This window comes from Octodon degus, unplaced genomic scaffold (assembly GCF_000260255.1).
Source record: "Octodon degus isolate 3935 unplaced genomic scaffold, OctDeg1.0 scaffold00257, whole genome shotgun sequence".
NCBI lineage: Eukaryota > Metazoa > Chordata > Mammalia > Rodentia > Octodontidae > Octodon > Octodon degus.
The window spans coordinates 2,660,702-2,669,234 of NW_004524833.1; positions in this window are offsets into that span (position 1 = coordinate 2,660,702).

An 8,533-nucleotide genomic window follows, 5' to 3' on the forward strand; every position below is an offset into this window, starting at 1 on the left:
AAAAAAAAAAAAAAAAAGAAAGAAAGAAAAAAAAAAAGAAAAGAAAAGACCATCTGAGCTAAGGAGAAAGGAGAGGTAATGGAACAGGGTGGTATGGGAGAAGGAAACATCTTCAAAGGACAGGGCTTAGGGATAGAGGCTGTGAAGTAAGATTTTTCATCCAGTCAAGTGGAGCTCCTGTCTTTCTTTTTGCATTGCTCAGCACGAGGGTCCAGCATAAATCTCCTTGGCCTAGAGACCTGTCCAGTGTGACTTCAGAACATCTCCTTTCTCTGACCTCTCAAACCCAGTTAAGTTTAAATACAAGAGAGAATTGTGGAAATATTGTCTTCAGAGGATGACTAGTAGTATTGGAAAAGGCCAAGGACCAAGAACCACTAGAGGAGGAGTTGTAGAGGGAAGATCTTGTAAGATGTGGCTTTTCATATTTTTCTGTATGAAATCTCACTCTTGGACAGCTATCCCCAGCCAGCCTAATCTCTTCTGCTTTGAGGCCCTCAACATCACAAGGGTTGTATAGACCACTTCAGAAGCTTAGTGTGCAGGGAACTTTGACTGCTAGAGAGCACAGACCTGAGGAAAGTGGAAACTTTAGCACCCAAGGATCACAATTCTGTTTGGCTCTCTACTCATACCATTGTCCTTCAGAAGTTCAGCATCTGTAATGAAGACCTATTAGATTCCAAATTCATGACTCCTTTCTTTTCCTCCTAAAACTTCTCCCACTGATTCTGCTTCCTGTCCACTATTCTTAACATATGCCACCAGCCTTTTACATATTCATTAGTTTTTTCATTGACTTAAGATATTTATACTTATTTGTGGAGTAGAGTTATTCAGTACTTGCATGTGGTGTATAATGACCACGTCAGAGGGATGAGCATTTCTATCTCCTCAGATATCATTTCTTTGTGTTGGGAACTTTCAAACTTTTCTCTAGTTATTTTGAAATGTATATTTGTTATAGATTATTGCTGCTCTACTGTTCTATAGAATGCTAGAACTACTCCCACTACCCTGTGGTAGCTTGTTGCTCATTTTCTGTCCTTTCCAAAGACTCACTCTCCTCCCTTTGCAAATGTCTGTTCTGCCATTTGTATATGATCGTCTTCTTTATCTTCTGCAAATAAGTGAGAACCATGTGCTAGTTTTCTCTCTGTATATAGATTATCTCCTTGAATATAGTATCCCCAGTTCTATCTTTTTTATGCACAAGATTTCATTCATTTTATGGCTTAATAATTTTCTATTGGATAGATAGATAGAAAGAAAGAAAGAAAAGAAAGAAAGAAAGAAAGAAAGATAACACCTTACTTCAAAACAAAAATTTCTGTTTGCAGACAATTTGGTTCACAAACAAAAGGATTTACTTTTGTTCCAAAATTCTGCATTGGGTGACAAACACAGCCATGTTCATCTTCCCCACACCAACACAAATGTAGCTGTCTTCCCCAAAATCATAAAACAAAGTTCCTAAACCAAGGTACCATTGCACCATATTTTTCTTTGTCTGTTCATTCAGTGATCAATGTCTAGACTGATGCCTTATCTTGGTGATTGTGAACAGTGCTGCTGTGAACATGGGTGTGTGGGCCAATAACCTCGGAGTTGTATTTGAAGTCTTTCTTACAGTTAGAAATGAATTGGAACTCCAAAAGAAAGAATATAATGAAACCTATCCTGTTGCACAGGTAAGGTACTGTTCCTCTCAGACACAAAGTATAAATAAGCATGGTATTAACAAATATAAGGAAGACCTGATTGGGCGCTGTGCAGGACCAGGATCTGACAACAGAGTACAGCTCTAGCAGGGAGTGTCTGCACACCTGAGAGATGCTTCACAAGGAACTTACTCCTGAAAGGAGCACAGGTGACACATGCTGGTTTTTCAAGGAGAGAGTGGCTCCTTTTACACCCCGAACTATCTACCCACTTTACTCATGTGGATTTTTCCATGGGTGGAGCCTGTGTTATTCAAGTTCTTTAGAGAAACAAAACTAATAGGTTATATAAAAGGAGATTTATCAGACTAGTTCACATAGTGATAGTGGCTGAAGAGTTCCCAGGGGCTGTGTCCAAACTCTGAGGAGTCACAGGAGTCAAGTAGCAGCTCAGGGCAAGAAGCGAGAAGCTAGAGAAGAAGAGAATGGGGATGCACCCTCTGTCTTGAGAGTGAATGCCCAGCAGGGCTTCTGATGTAAGCCTAAGTTCAAAGACATAAAAACCTGGAATCACATAGGCAAGGGCAACTGTAAAAAATGCATTTTTCCTGGAAGAGGTAGAGCAAGAGAAAAACGAGTTTTTCCCCTTCTGCTTTATGTTAATACAGATTGCCAACTTGTTGGCCGTCCATGTTCACTCTTTCCATACCAATCTTCCCCGGGAAATGGCTTCATAGACAGACACCCAGAAACATGCTTTACAGATTCTCTAGGAAGCTCTCCACCCAATCAAGTTGATACCCGTAATTAACTTTCAAGAAGCCCTGAGTCACGCACCTCTGTCTTCTGATGAGTTGGGCCAGACATCACAGAAGGAGACCAGAGATCCCATGGAGCACATTTTTTATTCAATGTGGAGCCACCTCTCAGAAATAACCCATCTTGCTGCCTACCTCTTAACTTGAAAGAGCTAAGAGCACTGCTCTGCTACATTTCTGGAAACATTTCCTGTCTTACAGTCTTTTTATTCTTTCCACCAAGAAGATATTTTCTGGGAAGGGAGAATGAGAAAAGCTACTTATGGTATTTATCCCAAAATTTGTTCGATTTCTTTCACGTGTCTTTGGTGTCATGTAGTCCTCCCCTCTGAAGCTGGATTCAAGACATTACAATAGTTTATCTGAGGAATTATTATGGTGTTTGTAGTCTACATACCTGGTATAAAAACTCTGCTTATTGGGACAGTGAAGAATTTAAGTCTAGTAAATGCTTTATAGACAGTCTCATATTTTTTTTGATTTTCAATAAAAATTATTCTGTAACAAGCCCACAACTTGTTTTTTTTTGCCTCATGAATCTCAACTACATTCCATTATTTAATCCCCTTCAAAAATTGCTTGAGAGCCAGGTGTGGTAGCATGTGCCTGTAATCCCAGAACTTGGGAGGCTGAGGCAGGAGGACTGCCACAAGTTCAAGAGCAGCCTGGACTACAGAGTAAGACCTTGTCCAAGACAAAAAAATCTTTAGAGAGCCATCATAGAGCCCCAAGCTCTCTGAAGACCATATTTTCTGTGTTTTGTTTCTAATAACTGAAATATAAACTCCTGCATACCTTCCACCATAATTTGCCTTTTGATGTATTTCCCAGACACATCTATAGTTTCTCATTTGGGACTTTGCTTGTGCTGCTTCCTTTCCTTAGTCTGTTTTACCTCTTCCACACCCTCCACCCTCTGTTGTTCTCTACCAAACTGAGTCTTTAAAAATATATATGCCTCAGCTCCATAAGTGCCTACCTCACAAGCACAACCCCGGTACTGAAAAAAAAAAAAAGGAAAATGTTCTACTACATTCCCTTTATAATATCTTTGTACTAAAAATGACAACTAGACATACAGCACTTATTTTGTTGGGCTTCTTATTATAAGCTCATTGGGGACTGGACTCAACATGGATGAACAGAGATACCCAGGCCTCACCATTTCCTCAAGGAAGAATCAGGATGGCAGGCATATACCTGCATTTTGACTTGAGTGATTGCAAAAACACTGGGTGTTAGTAAGACAGAGATTGGAACCTTTAAGAATCAGAGACCTGAGACAACAGCATAGTAAACAAGGCACTTTGCATTTGCCATACCAACTCTGCAAGTGAGAGTGAAGGATTCTAAGCAAATGTGCAGTTGATGGCAATCTTAGCTACTAGAGGGTTTCACAATATTCACAGGCCTGAAGCCTGCTTAGATAAGTAACCTGAAATTGGCATGGTAGCTTCACTTTGGAAAAGGATCTCTCACATCTCCCAGTGATCTCTAGGGTACTCTAGCTAGGAGCCATCTTTAGAAGTGGGGTAGTACGTCAATTTGAACTGCTCAAGGGGTCAGAAATCCCTACACATCCTCATCTCAGATTTCACAGGCATCACACTGCATTCGCTTGAGATGAAATCATTTGTGAACTCAAATTGGCCTAGAAGTAGTAGAAACTGACTTAAAGCCTTCTGGAGGCTCTGCATTACAGGGGACAGGTGTAACATAGCGGGGGACTGCCCTCTAGAGCCAGAGGATGCAATTACCCTCTGAGTCTAAGGGTGAAGCTAGCTATGTGGGGTGTTCTGCTGGTTCCACATCTGAACGCAGATATCCAGAGGGTTCCCACTGTTCCTCCCCTCTGTATTGGTTTCAAGCACTGGAGACTGACAAGGTGAGGTGAGAACGTTTTGGTTTCTACTGCAGCATCACCCACATAGGTGTGTTGAGATGACCTTTAGGAACTCTGCAGCAGGGGTTTTTGCATTGCCCCAGAGCTTGCATGGCTGGGAGGCCTGAGAAACTGCCCAGCTCTGGCCAAAGTCCCACTTCCTAGGAGGCACAATGAGAATTAGCAGGAAGGACACCACAGTTCCTACTTCCCAGTCTAGTTTCTTTAGCAAACCTCCAAGACAAAATTGTTATTAACATATTTCTTTTTCAAAACACATAAGCTCCCAAGTTTTAAAATTCACCATAATTAGCATTCTCAAAATCATTCCTCTCCTCTGATATTCTCAATCCTCCCCATCCTAACCCATTGGCTCTTGCATATCTTACCTTGCTTATTGTCCTCTCTGTCAGCAAGTTCTGACAGCCACATAGTTTTCCTCAATTACAAAGTGAGCCCCCTTTCATATGTTGCCTTTGCACTACAAAATATCCTACAAAACCTCACAATTCTAACTCCTCAACTCAGAAGTACTCCTGTAAAATCAGACTCCACATTAACCTTTTCTCGGCCACTATTTCCCCTTTAACCTCTCCCAACCTGCCTCTGTGCAGAACCACCACAAATGATAAACTCATGGAGTGGGTAGAGCACAAAAGAGGGAGGGAAGTGAAGCAGGAACACCGATCTTCATTAAAAAAAAAAAGCTGCTGAAATTAAAAGGTCAAATAAATATTAACAGTCAGTAGGAGATTTTAACACCAGTTTCACAAAGAGGCCAACTAAAAAACAACAAAATAATTTCAGAACTAGAAAACACTCTTGAACATACAGACTTAAGGAATATGCAAAGTGTACTACCCCCTACAACAGAGTAAACATTCTTTTCAACAGCACATTGTACTTTTTACAAAATGGATCACATTCTGATCTACAAAATCAGCTTAAGTGAAAAAATAGAAATTATCTTATGTAGACTATCTGACCAACTGTTGAATAAAAATAGAAATCAGTGACAAGAAATTTTGTAAAAGGTAAAATCTCCTGAAAAATTAACAGTATGCTGCTTTTTTTTTTTTTTTTTTAATTTTGTGGCCAGCTCAGCCTGCACGTGGGTGGGGCTAGTGCAGCATGTGTTGCTGGGGATTTAACTGCAGTTCCTGTGCTTGCTTAAGTTTACCTAAGCAGACACTTTAGACTGCTGAGCTATCTTGCCAGCCTTAACTCTTAATTGACCAATGTGTTGCAAAAGAAATCAAAGAGGAAATTTTTAAATTTCTAGAAGTTAATGACAAAAACAGTGCAGCTCATAGAAATCTCTGGGATGCTATGAAAGCAGTTGATAGGGGAAAATTCATTGCAGTAAGTGCTCACAATTGGAAAAAAACTTCAAATAATCTGATAAAATATGTGAGAAATAATGACAAATCGAGAAAAATTATAAAAGTTAAGAGTGGAAATCAATGAAATTGAGACAATATATCCATAAAAAGCCAGTTCTTTGAAAGAATAAATAAAATAGACAAAACCTTATTCAGCCTCATTAAGGAAAAGAGAAAAGACTCAAATAAATGCAATTAGAAATGAAAAAGTTGACATTACAACAGACACTGTTGAAATCTAGAAGATAGTAACTACAAAAAAATTATTTCCCACAAATTAACAAATTTTGAGGAAATGGACAGACTCCTAGCCACATACAAACTTCCAAAACTAATCCAAGAAGATATAAATATGCTTAACAATCCAATAGCAAGCAGTGAAGTTGACAGTAATAAAGAATCTACCAATTTTTTAAAAAATGGATCTGACAGATTCACTGTTGAATTATACAAAATCTTTAAGGATGTCAATGATACTCTTCAAAGAAATTCAGAGGGATAGAGTGCTCCCAAACTCATGGAAGCAGTGTCACTCTAATCCCCAAAACAGATATAAACCCAACTAAAAAGAAAACTATGGGCCAGTCTTCTTAATGAATATAGATGCAAAAGGATATTAGCAAATGGAATGCAGCACATTATCAAAAAGATCATAGATTGTGATCAAGTAGGTTTCATCCCAGAGATGCAAGGCTAGCAAGTCAATGAATGCAATATATCACAAACACAGAAGCAAGGACAAAAACCATGGTCATATCAGCACATACAGAAGAGACTTTAAAAAAAAGAAATACAGTTGGGACTGGCCAGAGAGGAACTCCACAACACAATGCCAAGGTTGGTTTGGGACCAGCCAGTGAGGAACTTCACACCACAGTGCCAAGGTCAATTTGGGATGGGCCAGAGAGGAACTGCACACAACAGCACCAAGGTTAGTTTGGGACCAGCCAGAGAACTGTACAACCAGCGCTAATGTTGGTTTGGGACTGCCCAGAGGAACTCCACAGTAGAGTGGCTGATTTGGTTTGGCATCAGCCAGAGAGGAATTCCACAGCAGTGCCCCCAGGAGGAAGAAGCCACTCACTGCAACCAGACCCAAGACAGGCCCAGCTGGATGAGTTCGAACTTGCTAGATCCTTCCTCGGTTGAGGAAGACTTCTATGTGCTCCACTTCCTTGGAGGAGCTTGATCGGCCCACCTGTGCCACTTCAGAGGAACTTGGATCTTTGCAGCAGCTGCCACCACGCTCTCAGAGGAGCTCAGGTCTTCACAGTTAGCATAAAAGGAAGAGACAGAGGCTTGATAGATGCCACAGCTGCTGCTTCTCCTCTGCCATTTGCCTTGAAACCAGTAGAATATGGACTAAACCTCCACTAACTGTGAGCTAAATAAACCTTTCATTCCTTCATTTTGAGTGTCGGGTATTTGTCCCAGCAACAAGTAAAAAGTAACTGAGACAGAATTTGGTACCAGAAGTGGGATCATTGCTGTGAGAATACCTGACAGTGTAGATTACAAGCTTATGGGAATACATTATGGGAAGAGATAGAGGTTTGGAGATGTCCCCTGATAGCTAAGAACTGGATTTCCTTCAGCTCTTCTGTATGGGAGATTCTGCTCTGAACTCAGAAGACCAGAATGCTGATAGAAAGCCTATCTGTAAAGAGCAGGCTGGGGAGGTTTCTGTTGGGGACAAGAACTGCATTGGTTATTGGACTCTGGATGACTTGTGTTATGGCTTGGCAGAAAGTTTGTCTGCATTTTGGTCCTGTCCAGAGAATTTGCACAAGAGTTTGAAACTGAAATTAAGCACAGAGGACTACTTAATCTGATAAAAGAAAAATATCAAGGCAGTTGAATGTTGAGGCAGTGACATAACTATTTTGGGGGCTTTTAGTCAGATACATGTTGAGAATCAAGAGCCAAAAGCCCAGCAGGATGATTTAAAATTTTGTGAGTTTGACCAGGAAGGCTGTGGTCTGAAAAGATAGATTTGAGATCTTCATTGCCCAAGAGGAACAGGAGAGAAGAAAAGATGCCCTGAGGGCATCACAGGAGGTGGCAGGCTCTTGTCCTTTGCAGCCTCAGAATTTCAAGGATGAGGGACATTGTTTTGAAGAGAAAGCCACAGAGCCCCATGTTCTAGAATGGATGCAGCAGCCATACCAGGTTCCAGAAAGGCAGCATAGAGAATTTGTTCCTGGGAATCAGGGTCAGAGTGCTCAGCAATCCAGGCATTTGACCCTTGCAGCCAAGAGAGGGGAAAGCCTGGCTACTGCTCCAGCTGGCAGAAGACCTTGGCATCAACCATGTGGCGTTGGTTTTAGGCACATTCAGAATGCAGAAGTTCTGAGGTTAAGAAGGCTTCCACTTAGATTTCAGAAAGTCTGGGAAGCCAGGCAATATGTCCTGGAGAGGGCAGTGTATAAGCTTGGGAGTGAGAAGCCTATTGAATGGGAACCTCAGAAGTTTAAAAAGGACAGGAATGTGGATTGTCTAAGGAAAGCTGCGAAAAGGGAGCAAAGCAGGCCTGAGTGAAAAGCCATGGGAGATAGCAGCAGAAGTGCCATAGAGGTGGAGTCATGTAAGGTTTTTATTTTTATTTTATTTATTTTTTTTAAGAAGATGGGTAAGGCAATGATCCTGAGACTCTCCAGAAGATTTTTTTTTTGACATCAGTTATTTTATTTTAAAGGAAAAAAAAATAAAAACAATGGTACAAAATCTCAAAACAAGATTTTGGGAGAGTAACATTGGTTAGTACATTGTGTATTGTTACTGCCAAAGTAG